The sequence below is a fragment of the Bos javanicus genome, chromosome 24 (assembly GCF_032452875.1).
Source record: "Bos javanicus breed banteng chromosome 24, ARS-OSU_banteng_1.0, whole genome shotgun sequence".
Lineage (NCBI taxonomy): Eukaryota > Metazoa > Chordata > Mammalia > Artiodactyla > Bovidae > Bos > Bos javanicus.
The window spans coordinates 44,821,797-44,835,103 of record NC_083891.1 but is presented as its reverse complement, the minus strand read 5'-3'; the positions used below and the strand labels follow the sequence as shown (position 1 = coordinate 44,835,103).

Sequence of the window (13,307 nt, the reverse complement as noted above, 5' to 3'; positions counted from 1 at the left end):
GAAGTACGTGTTACTATTATTAGAGGTGGAAAAAATGAAGAGGAATGGCAATTTATGACTGACATTCAAATTCTGACTTTTAAAAAAATGGTGATTCTGGCAGAATCTCTCCACTTATAACAGCATTCCATTTCTTCCCAGTTCTGAAAGAAATGTGCAAATTAGAGAATATGTGTAACCTCCCTAGAGTGGTCTTCCTAGAACAATTACTCTCAAGATAGTAGTTAGGAAAATGGTGGAGCGAAGAATAAGATTTGCAGGAAATTGTCCAGGAGGAATTATCCTTACAACCACCTGCCAGTCACCTGGAAATCCACTGGCAAAAAAGAAAAATGGCCAGCACTCTGTCATAGCTAGGGGGAAGGAAGGGTGAGTGTCACTCTTAATAGAGATGCTGACATGGGGGGAGAGATCTGCTGTGACGTGCTGGCTGCCAGGGAGAAAACTCATTCCCTAGGTGCACGTATCTGCTCTACCCTGTGCTTTAAAAATAGAAATGGTGAGCCCAGTGCAGGGGCTGCTTGGGGTGGGAGGAAGCATATTCAAATGCAAGAATTGACCTGCTAACACACACTCATATGAGGTAATGGTTTACTTCATGCTGCTGCTGCTGCTGCTAAGTCGCTTCAGTCGTGTCTGACTCTGTGTGACCCCAGAGATGGCAGCCCACCAGGCTCCCTCGTCCCTGGAATTCTCCAGGCAAGAACACTGGAGTGGGTTGCCATTTCCTTCTCCAATGGATGAAAGTGAAAAGTGAAAGTGAAGTCGCTCAGTCGTGCCTGACTCTTAGCAACCCCATGGACTGCAGCCTACCAGGCTCCTCCGTCCATGGGATTTTCCAGGCAAGAGTACTGGAGTGGGTTGCCATCGCCTTCTCCGGGTTTACTGCATAATATCCTTTAAAGTGAAACTCAGAAACTGATTTGAAATATGACAAACACTAACCCAATCAAAGTAAAACCAGGAGACTAAGCTCTGTCGGGTATCAGCTGTGTGTCCTGAGTCAGGTTGTTGAACTACTCTTGGGTTCAGTTTTCCTCTTCTGAAAAATGGGAGTAGGGGAAGGTCAGTTTGGGGCATCTTAGTACCCTTCTTCATCTTCACCACACTGCAATTTCCTGAGGGACCACAGAGCCAGGGTGATATCAAACAGGGCTATACATTTAGTTTTCAAGCCTTGAAAGAAAAATTAAGCATAACTGACAATTATTTGTGGTCCTCCATTCATGTTTCATGTTGTAAGTCAGGTTCTAAATCTTTCAAGCTGCCACCACTCAAAGGCATTGGTCTCTTCTCCAACCTTCCGGTTCCAAACAGCTGGACTCACAGCAAACCTATCAGTTTTATCAAACAAACCAATCACTATATTTATCAGTGTTAAATATCAGGATATTTTGCTGATCCTTTCTACTCCCAGCTGTGAAGTTTTGCCTTGGTCTCTTTTTTTCCTTTATATTTTCTCAGGTGAGCTCTACTCTTAACATTTAACTCCCAACTGAATGATAACAAAAGGAAAAAGGAAAAACTGAAACTGGTGTTGGTCTTCCATATCTGAGCAGGTACTATTATTAAGCATCTTATAGAGTGCCTCATTATTGTTGATATTGTCATTGCTTCTAGATTTAAATGACCAGACATGGAGTTTCCTTTAGGATTTCCTAAGCTTGATTATAGACTCTTAGAGATGGATTAAACACTAAAAATATTATCAAGTTTCATCTCCCACCTATTTCATAATTTCTTATGCATCATCCCTGCTAAAGGGCAATCTAGTTGTTTAACACCTTGCTGACAGATAGTTCACTACCTGACAGGCTGTGACTTGCGTTGGTATCTTAATAACAGCAATAGGTGGCTTTTGCTTTTCCATTTCAGAAGCATTGTGACATTAATCCGTTGTTCCCCTTGCCTTTATTCATCTAAATTAGGAAAGAGCGTTTGGCAGTTTAATAGTACCAACTAAATGTTTATTTAATAGTAAATGTTTCAAATACCAGCTGTAATCTTTAGCAGCTGTTTTGTATTGGTGGTACAATTCCAACAATTATATTTTACAAAATCATTTCCACTGGGTTGAGGCAATCTATGGATGAGTCAGGATTGGAAGACAGAAGAGCTAGAATTTTGTTGCCACTTGGCTTAAAAGTGGTGACTCTGGGAAAAGTCACTTCTCTTTCTGATTCTCAGTTTTCCTAATACATAAAATAAAAGGAAGAAAATAGACCATTTCTAAGTACCTCCCTACCCAATAATAACTTTTAATGAGGCCACAACAGCGCTTTGTCAATGGAAAAAACCAAAAATGGTAAATAAGTGAATTTATTAATTTCTATGGTCAACCGAATATGTAATCAAGGTAGATATTAATCCAGAAGACATAAATCAGAATTGCCAGAAAAGCCCCAGTTACCACCAAATCTCTATGAACATTCAGATAAAATGAGACTTCCATATCTTTGGCATCTTCTCAGATGACATTTCCACTTAGATACTTCATTATTTTGGTGCATTAATGTCACTTGTTCCTAATAAAAAGCTTATCCCACCTAAAAGGAGAATGCTGAATTAACTTTATGAATTACTGGGCTCTTTTCAATAAATTATTTTGATGATGGCTGAACATGTTGATTGGCTTAGGAAAAAGAGGAGGCCACACTCAGAAGATCACCTGAGCCAAATTTCTAGTGCCAGCTGAGAGTGGGGGTCCCTCAGGGACAAAGTTTAAGGAGGGAAGAAAGTGACTTAGGGACTAATTTTTTGAGTGAAATTAAGATTTATCTACATGCTCAAGCCAAGTCAATCACTGCTTACGACATTGATACACATGGAAGATTATTTTCTGGCACAGATCTCTGTGTGGAGAATTTAATTGTCTGTGGAAAATAACAACCACCAGAACCCTAAAGGGAAACTACCTCTCTAAACTTTTTAGGATGTCAGTAGCAATTTGCCCCACTGAGGGCTAATGAAAGAAGTGGAGCCCAGAGAAATCTGAACACCCAAGGAAGGTTTCCAAAGTTGCTTGAGGTGACTTGAGAGAGTCACGATGGAACTTAGGAAAGAATTTCAGTACTTAGCTTTCACTTTCGTGTCCCAATACGTTGGTTTGGGACCACTGTTGGTTTGAAACTACTACTTTATTTGAGAAATAAGAAAAATATTCTGTTCATGGTGAAATGGAAAGTATATTAACCTGAGAATTAGAACATTAGGGTTCTGATCCCAGATCTGTGAGTTTGGGCTGTGTTTTTTTCATCTGTAAATGAAGAGGGAGATGACTGTTAAGGTTTCTTCCTGCATTCATTATCCATGAACTTTCAGTTATGAAACAGAAAGATCATATCTAACTTTTATATCTTCAACCCAGAGTTCATTGGACCAGTTTTAAATTTCCATGTTATGAGAGTGGTGAATTCCTGCCAATCCACCTTTGTCTTCTACATAAACTCTTCGTTCCAGACCACCTGTTTTAGTCATCATCCTTTGCAAAAGTGGCCTACTTTTTAAACTATACACCTCCTCTTCCTTCTAAAGATTCCATTCTTTCTATAAGTTTTTATATCCATCAAGCTATAGGGTAAGGTGTCCTTTGTTTTTATAAAGCTATCACAAAATACAGTACACCCACTTAAACTAAATTTTAGTTAAACAATAGTGTTTAATATAAGTATATTTTGTTCAATATTTGGAATATACTTGTGCTAAAAATTGTTTGTCTGAAATTCAAATTCAATTATATGTCCTATATTTTTGTTAACTTTAGTAACTCTGCCTTTGACCAGAGTTCTTTCTCCCACTGCTGAAGAACTTCATAAAGTCCTGTAGAACTTCATTTAACATTTTGAATGTCTATGTCCATCTGATTTCCCTAAGTAGATCATTAGTCCTGTGAGAGACAACCTGGATGCTACACATTATTATCTCCTCTTATCCACAGTGGTGCTTTTTATTATTTCATAATTGGCTGATTCTTTTGAGACTCCTTCACAACTCATGTACTTTAAAGCACAGTCTGCTTCTTCCTCAGGCTAAGATAACACAATCATGCCACATTAACCCAAACCCACAAGAAAATAGGATGGAACTCAATGAAAGTTAATGTTAGGGTTTACAACAGTCAGTGTTACCAACGACAATGAAAAATATAAATTAATATAATTGTTTCCAGGGAATTAAAAAGTACTACAAGGTCACTTGCAAAGCTGAATTCCTAGCTTACCAAATGTTTCCTAGTTGCTTTTGACTTACAAGATCTATTTAGCAGGACTTTGAAAAGTCTCATAAGGTAATAAGTTCCTTCTGTGTCCATATAAAAATATTTAATCCCTGCCCCCCAAAAACCAAGGGGACTAACCCATTTCAGTCCTCAAAATAAAGTTCTTTAATTTCATTCCCATGCTTGAGACTATTCTCTCCCTTTCAAGTCTTACCTCACTCCATAGGTTACTCACCATTTCCCAAACATACCTTGGACCCAAGCTTGCCTCTGTCTCTAATGCTCACCATCTCTGCCTTTCTAAATCCTACCCATTCATAGAGCCACTGATTCGTGAAGCTGTGGGAGAGGCCCTAGGAATCTGGTGTTACACTAGCGCTTTAAACATAAACCAATGATAGACCTGAGATCTAGTCAACAATATTCTGTAGCAGAGTGACAGAGTCATGACTCAAAAATGTCCTTTAAATCTTTCATTTTTGCCTTTTCCAAGTTCCTTCTTCAAGAAGCACCTTCAGCTACCACATCATTTTTAAAGTCTTCCTTCATCATCCCAGCCAGAAATACTCTCTCTCTCTCTCATTTAACCTGAGGCAGCATTTTATTTGTAGCTCTCCTGAGGTACTTCATCCTTTTTAGGTTATGTTTTTGTTGTTGGTAAGGTTCCAAGATAAAACCATTCCCTCTGCTAAGAGCAAAGAGATTGGGTTGTACTTCTGGAGTATGGTTTTCCTAACAGCCTAAGGGCTTTGTTGGGAGAAAAATGGGTAAATGGTGTTTATCCATTTATTTATCCATTGGTCCAGCCCAATTGCTAGACCCCATGACAGAGGCTTTCCTTGGCAAGGAATCATGGTTGTCCTTCACTCTCAGGGCAGCTCAGCATGGAGAAGCAACTGAGGAGAAAGGGAGTAGGGGTGCCCTGGGTTGTCCCAGGGACTCAGGCTATGCTGGATAGGGAAGAAATGGTCTAAGGTATTTATACAACTTCACCATGCCCTGTATTCAACCAGCCTCAGTGAAACTTGTCATAAATCCATTAAGAGAGACACATACAAACTGTATTATCATTCTAAGGACACCGTAAAAACTAATGTAACTGTGGCTCTGTGATTAAGCTTTGTCAAAGAGCTCTGGAGAGGACACCAGTGGGAGCAAACTTAGAGGAGGAATAAAGCAGCAAAGGGAGGGAGACAGCTGGGCGAGAACCAGGTGTGTCGACGTCGGCTTTCACATCAATGAAGGAGTCAGATGAGGAAGGTGGCACATAGCAGTCACAGGTTTCAAAGCCAGAATGAATTTGGTCACCAAATAATTTCCACAAAAATTGCATATCATAATGGATTAAAATTGGTCAATTTTTTAAAATATAATACTTTGTATGGGAAGTTTATCATCAACAAATAATCTCAATTTAGTTCAGTTCAGTCACTCAGTTGTGTCTGATTCTTTGCGACCCCGTGAATCACAGCACAGCAGGCCTCCCTGTCCATCACCAACTCCTGGCGTTCACTCAAACTCATGTCCATTGAGTTGGTGATGCGATCCAGCCATCTCATCCTCTGTCGTCCCCTTCTGCTCCTGCCCCCACTCTCTTCCAGCACCAGGGTCTTTTCCAATGAGTCAACTCTTCATGTGAGGTGGCCAGAGTATTGGAGTTTCAGCATCAGTCCTTCCAATGAACACCCAGGACTGATCTCCTTCAGAATGGACTGGTTGGATCTCCTTGCAGTCCAAAGGACTCTCAAGAGTCTTCTCCAACACCACAGTTCAAAAGCATCAATTCTTTGGTGCTCAGCTTTCTTCACAGTCCAACTCTCACATCCATACATGACCATTGGAAAAACCATAGCCTTGACTAGACGAACCTTTGTTGGCAAAGTAATGTCTCTGCTTTTTAATATGCTATCTAGGTTGGTCATAACTTTCCTTCCAAGAAGTAAGTGTCTTTTAATTTCATGGCTGCAATCGCCATCTGCAGTGATTTTGGAGCCCCCAAAAATAAAGTCTGACACTGTTTCCACCGTTTCCCCATCTATTTCCCATGAAGTGATGGGACCAGATGCCATGATCTTCGTTTTCTGAATGTTGAGCTTTAAGCCAACTTTTTCACTCTCCTCTTTCACTTTCATCAAGAGGCTTTTTAGTTCCTCTTCACTTTCTGCCATAAGGGTGGTGTCATCTGCATATCTGAGGTTATTGATATTTCTCCTGGCGTCTTGATTCCAGCTTGTGCTTCTTCCAGCCCAGCGTTTCTCATGATGTACTCTGCATAGAAGTTAAATAAGTAGGGTGAATTATTGACTTTAAATCACACAATGCACAGCATTTTGTATTAATGCCATCTCTTTCAAAAAAATTTTTTCCCAGGACATTGGGATAAGAGAAATGTTTAAAAAGACAACAACCACCTATGGTTAATTTCTTCATAAGTCAAAGCCTCAAGCCGTCAGTGGGTGTCTATCAAGTCAACAAACATTCATAGGGTGACTCCTGCAGGTCCAGTACTGTCCAGCCCATACAAAGCAGTCCACGAAACAAGCATAATCTCTGTCTTCATTGAACTTGATCCCAGACTCTGAGGCCACAAAAACACCATTTATACACTATTTGACATAAGAATTAAAGTATCTAATGAGTTTTAATAAATTTAGAGCAGTGGTTTTATGCTAAAAGCCCATTTTTTTCATTTTTAGGGTTATTCTATCATTAGATGTGACACCTTATTCAAGGCACTGACTGCCTCATTAAAAAAAAAAAAAAAGCTCCTTTTTCACCACTAAAATGATACCCTGGTTGGAATACTTCATTAAAAGAAGACTATTTCTCATAGTCAACCAAACTCTATAAACACTTAGTTCACAATTTGATAAATATTCAAAAGGAAGTCACTTACCAAAATGTAAGGACTCCTGTGTATAAGTTCTATGCATCAAACATAAGTACATCTCAAATATATCATTAAAAGCTGCCATGTACTGAGTGTTTCTTGTCAGCTTGCTACTGTTCTAACCCTTTTTTGTTTGGGGTTGAAATTAATCTACACAGAACTGTAAGAGGTAAACACTACACATGATTTCCATTATACAGATGAGGAAACTGAGGCACTGAGAAATCAGCCACTTGCTCATAGACACAAAGCTAGTGTGTGGTTCAGCAAAAATTCTAAACCAAATGTCCAGCTCCAGAGCCCACATGCTATTGGCTGTGCAAGCTGGTAAATGCAAATAAATATAAATTTCATGCCCAAAATCACTGTTATTCATTTTTCCCTGGAGAAATTTAAGAAATGAATTTAAAACTTCAAAGTGAAGTAACTTTTTTTTTTTTTTTTTGCCAATTATGTGTTACTTTAAAAGAAATTTGCAAGAGGTGAAGGATATAAATCTTGACAAAGATGATACTGTCATGAACCATATGATTATAAAATAAAACTGTTGAGCAATAATATGAAGCCACAAGTCCTGGACAACATCAAGATGGATGAACTCTCTACCAAGCTATTCAAATAACTGCCTGCTTATTGGGCTAGCTGTGCTCAGTAGGTGTGGGACAGCAGTAACACCCTAGTCAGGCTCACTCTTGATTATACAAATGACAAAGCAGCACAACAGCATATAGAGGCAGCCTCCACAGAAAATATGATCTCAAACCAGGCTATGACATAAAACAGCAGAACTTAAGTGGGGAACGACAGATGCTCATGTCTTGATTTGTACTTGAGCACTGTCTCAATCTGCTCCCCATACACAGAGCTCAAATAATATCTTCTCTGGTACAAAACCTGAGAACAAGCTCCAAAGTCACCAGAAGGAGAGCAGGGTTGCAGTCATGCAGGAAAGCAGAAAGTTGGATAGTCTGCAGTCCAGAGTGGAAGGTGAGACTTGGGGACCAGTGGCTAAGGTCCCTAGGTTTCACTGGGGAGTTCCCAAACTCCAAACCATTGTTAACTCATAGATCTGTTCTGTTCTAGAAAATAGGGATTGCCTACTTATTAATAAGCATGCCTCACTACTTCTTTACAAGCAGTGATGAGGGAGAAAGTACCTGAGGCCAGTCTGCTGCCCTGATGTTTGGCACAGTCTGAGTACAGTGATTATTTGTCAGCACTGGTCTGTCTGTTTGTTTCTGTTTGAAGGAAAGTATTAGCCCCCAGAGGCTTGGTTCACCTTCTTTGTGGTCGTGGTAAGTTCACTGGTGGTTGAGGGCCATTGTGCTCACCAGCTTAGGGGGCAACCGATATCCAGGGGTGGTGCACCTACGCTTGAGGTTGACCCAAATGCACGTAAGAATTAACAAGGATAGTGATCTCATTCAGCAGTGGAAGGTGTGTAGTAAAAAAGAAATGTCAACATGTTCGAAAGTCATTTCATCCCACATTGTCAACATAGAATATATCGAGTGGCTGATTGAAGTAATAGGCTGTCTTTGTGGAGCAGTAAGAAGTGGAGAAAAGGATGTTCTTTGTGCAATTATCACAATGCAAGGCCAGCTGAGGCTAACTGAATCTTCCCTCATAGACCATAATATCCCCTGGGAACCTTGCTGGGCAACACGGAGCTCCTGACACTCACCTAATTCACCACATCAAGAGAGTCATAGGCCAGACCAGACAGTGATGGAACCCCGCAGAGTCAGACAGTCTGGTGCTGCCCTCTTTGGGCCTCTAGCAAAATCAGCTTAAGGACAGGGCCAAGGTAAGAAGCCCCAGAGAGTAGGAGGAAGTAACCACAACCCATCCAGGGGGGATGAACCGTGTACTGAGAATGCGTCTTCGTATTGGGTGCCCACATGCATTAGCTCATTATTCTTCTCAATTGTTACAGTACATTGACATTGTCCTCACAGCATCTGTGGAGCAAACAGAGCTGAGGAAGCTTATATGAACTGCCCGATGCATGAGCCCCGTGAGTCGTGAGACTGGAATTTTAACTCAGTCTGTGGTTATGGAGCAAACCAGCTCTAGATCCAGCCAGTTAAACTCAAGAATAGAATCTGAGTCAGCACCAGAAAGATCTTGAAGACCATGCTTCTGTGGAGCAAATTTTGTATTATAGCATATCACATTTTGAAGTCTAGTTTACAAGAAGAAAGAGAACATTTATAAAATATCTTATCAGCTATACTGTGATTTGGACTGTAAATTCCATCACCTTTATACTCGGAAAACCTTTTCTGCAGATATGGGCACTATAGCAGGGGCTTGATGTTTTTTAGAGGGTGTTCCAGCACTGGTGTAAGCTTCCCAGTAGCTCAGATGGTAAAGAATCTGCCTGCAATGCAGCAGACCTGGGTTTGATCCCTGCATCAGGAAGATCCCTGGAGAAGGGAATGACAATCCACTCCAATATTCTTGCCTGGAGACTTCATGGACAGAGGAGCCCAGTGGGCTAGTCCATGGGGTTGCAAAGAGTCGGACACAACTGAGCAAATAACACTTTGACTTCTTTTTTCACTTTTCCAACACAGGTAAAAAGTGACCCAAGTCAGAGCTGCCATGCTTTTATGTAGTTTTGCACAGTATTTTCAACTTTTTAGGCAAGCCACTGGGGCTTCCCAGGTGGCACAATGGTAAACAATCCTCCTGCCAATGCAGGAGAGACAAGAGACGCGGGTTCTATCCTTGGGTCGGAAGGACCCCTAGAATAGGAAACAGCACTCCAATATTCTTGCCTGGAAAATTCCATGGACAGAGGGGTCTGGTAGGCTACAGTCTATGAGGTCACAAAGAGTTAGACATGACTGAGCCACTGAGCACACAGGCAAGCCCACTGAGAACCTGTATCCTCTCCTGCTTGAAGAAATAAGTGTAGTTAGCTTGAAAATTCACTTACAGTGACCCTCAGCATCATGTTTAGACATTTTCTGGACATATATATCATCAAATGCTTTGTATTCCGAACTTTTTTCAACTGATTCAGATCATGACCTTAGGCAGTAACTTCTCAACATGATTTATGGTTTCAGGAATCTTAAGGCCCTGTTCTTAGGAGCATTGATTACCCATTTTACCTTCCATACAATTCACGGAGGAATCCAGTTTCCCATTCAAATTTCCAGACCTTGCTCAGTTCTACTTTATGTCTGGAATCTTTCTAAAAATGCAGCAAATACGGGATAAGAAATAGCTGGACTCCAAACAGAATGATTAGACGATATGGAAGCAAGTTTGACTTTTAAGATCCTTTTATTCAGACTAATGCTTCTCATTTTAGCACCCTTTCCTGCTCTCTATAAAATCGTATTCCCAACTGTCTTGGCATAAAGCATGAACTATTTAGGCGTGGATGATCTCATGCACCTCCACGTGCTCTGTTTCCACTTGTGCTTGATTCTTCTGGCTCTGGGAACTTCTCCTGTGTATTTGTGCTCCCACTGAGGACAGATAGGAAGAGAGACAAGTAAAAATTTGTCTAGTCCTGAGTTGACCAGGTAAGGGTGTGGATCAGGAGGAAGGAAGGGACCTGTGTGTACAATGTGAATACTGACAAGACCCGAATAAACCTCTATTCAGGCAACATGTCTCAGGATGCTGGTCATTGCTTGTGTCTGTTAGAACATTGACAACTTGCCTTAGACTGTTAGGCAGGATTATTCTGTGAATTAAAAAACTCAAAGAAATTATGTTTTTTTTTTTTTAAGCAAAAAGAAGTGTCAAAAGTTAACTGCTTATGAGAGGAATATATTTCATTACAAACTATATTAAGCTTATAAATAACCAGATGTAAATATTGTCCAGCAGGATTCTTCTATTACGTCGTAGTTCATACTCATAAAGGACATGCTGGTAACTTTCACCAAAGCATTCAATAATATTGCTCAGTAACAACCTGTAGCATGCCATCTCTTATATAAGCTGATTCATCACAGGGTTTCTTCACCAGGCTTTCTTTTGTTTTCCATACCAAGGCCCTTATTATTAAGTTTTAACCTTTTCATCTTTAAATGCCCAAACATCAAGGTAAACATGTGCTTCTAGAGCACTGACTAGACATTATATGTTCTGCAAAATGCTAGCTGCCTGCTTTGCTTGTCAGTTCTAGAAATGACTTGATGCGTCTGTGATTCCTTTTTCAGCTTCTGCATCCTGCCCACCTGGATTGTCTCTGCTGAACTCTTCCTGTCTTACCTGCTGTGGGAAAAGCAGGGAATCCATTTCCTGATTTGGAACAGTTCACCTCCCTGAAGCCATTGGTTGAGCAGTCTCAGTCTTATCTACCTTACTGTAACCTAAATGTCAATGGAATCAGGAACTTTTCTCATCACTTTTTAGTGTTATCAATGACTTCCTTAAACACTGTATTTTGTTAAAACATTTAGCATTTTCTAATTGCTTTCACATGTACCATCTCATTAATTTATAATAATGACTTCATCAGAACTGCAAATTTCATAAATGAGTAAAACTCATTTTGTAAATGAGTAAACTAAAAACCAGTGACCCCACAAGAGACTGACCCAGACTTGCCTGTGAGTGTCCAGAAGTCTCCAGAGAAGGGATGGGTCAGCAGTGGGCTGTTGCAGGGTTTGGGGGCACTGAGTGTAGCAGTGCCTGCATGGGGCCTTTTGAAGGAGGTCACCATTATCTTCACTGCCTCCACCATAGTTTGGCCCCAGGTAAATAACAGGGAGAAGGAAATGGCACCCCATTCCAGTGTTCTTGCCTGGAGAATCCCAGGGATGGAGGAGCCTGGTGGGATGTCGTCTATGGGGTTTCACAGAGTCAGACATGACTGAATCGACTTAGCAGCAGCAGCAAATAACAGGGAGGGAACACAGCCCTGCCCATCCACAGAAAATTGGATTAAAGATTTACTGAGCATGGCCCCATCCATCAGAACAAGACCCAGATTTCCCCTCAGTCAGTCTCTCCCATCAAGAAGCTTCATAAGCCTCTTATCCTTCTCCATCAGAGGGCAGACAGACTGAAACCACAATCACAGAAAACTAACCAATCTGATCACATGGACCACAGCCTTGTCTAACTCAATGAAACTATGAGCCATGCCATGTAGGGCCACCAAAAATGGACGGGTCATGGTGGAGAGTTCTGACAAAACATGGTCCACTGGAGAAGAGAATGGCAGACCACTGTATTATTCTTGCCTTGAGAACCACATGAACAGTATGAAAAGGCAAAAAGATAGGACACTGAAAGATGAACTCCCCGGGTCGGTAGATGCCCAATGCTGCTGGAGATGAGTTGAGAAATGACTCCAGAAAGAATGAAGGGATGGAGCCAAAGCAAAAAAACACCTAGCTGTTGATGTGATTGGTGATGGAACTAAAGTCCAATGCTGTAAAGAGCAATATTGCATAGGAACCTGGAATGTTAGGTCCATGAATCAAGGCAAGTTGGAAGTGGTCAAATAGAAGATGGCAAGAGTGAACATTGACAGTTTAGGAATCAGTGAACTAAAATGGACTGGAATGGGTGAATGTAACTCAGATGACCATTATATCTACCACTGTGGGCAAGAATCCCTTAGAAGAAATGGAGTAGCCATCATAGTCAACAAAAGAGTCTGAAATGCAGTACTTGGATGCAATCTCAAAAATGACACAATGATCTCTGTTCATTTCCAAGGCATACCATCCAATATCACAATAGTCCAAGTCTATCCCCTGACCAGTAATGCTGAAGAAGCTGAAGTTGAATGGTTCTATGAATACCTACAAAACCTTCTAGAACTAACAACCAAAAAAGACATCCTTTTCATTATAGGGGACTGGAATGCAAAACGTAGGAAATCAAGCATACCTGGAGTAACATGCAAGTTTGAACTTGGAGTACAGAATGAAGCAGGGCAAAGCCTAATAGAGTTGTGCCAAATGAACACACTGGTCATAGTAAACACCCTCTTCCAACAACACAAGAGAAGACTCTACGCATGGACATCACCAGATGGTCAACACCGAATTCAGGTTGATTATATTCTTTACAGCCAAAGATGGAGAAGCTCTATACAGTCAGCAAAAACAAGACTTGGAGCTGACCGTGGCTTGGATCATGAAGTCTTATTGCCAAATTCAGACTTAAATTGAAGAAAGAATGGAAAACCACTAGACCATTCAGGTATGACCTAAATCA

At 40.8% G+C, this 13,307-nt stretch overlaps 1 long non-coding RNA gene across 2 annotated transcripts in view; it reads left to right on the top strand.

Annotated features, from left to right (window-relative positions):
• LOC133237391 (uncharacterized) overlaps window positions 1-11,535 on the top strand; it is a 32,809-nt gene extending 21,274 nt beyond the window's left edge. For both annotated transcript variants that reach the window (XR_009733172.1, XR_009733173.1), the window contains 3 exons: window positions 1,465-1,559; window positions 9,043-9,123; window positions 11,294-11,535. This is a non-coding gene — a long non-coding RNA (uncharacterized LOC133237391). The remainder of the gene's footprint in view (window positions 1-1,464; window positions 1,560-9,042; window positions 9,124-11,293) is intronic.
• Window positions 11,536-13,307: the final 1,772 nt, after the last annotated feature.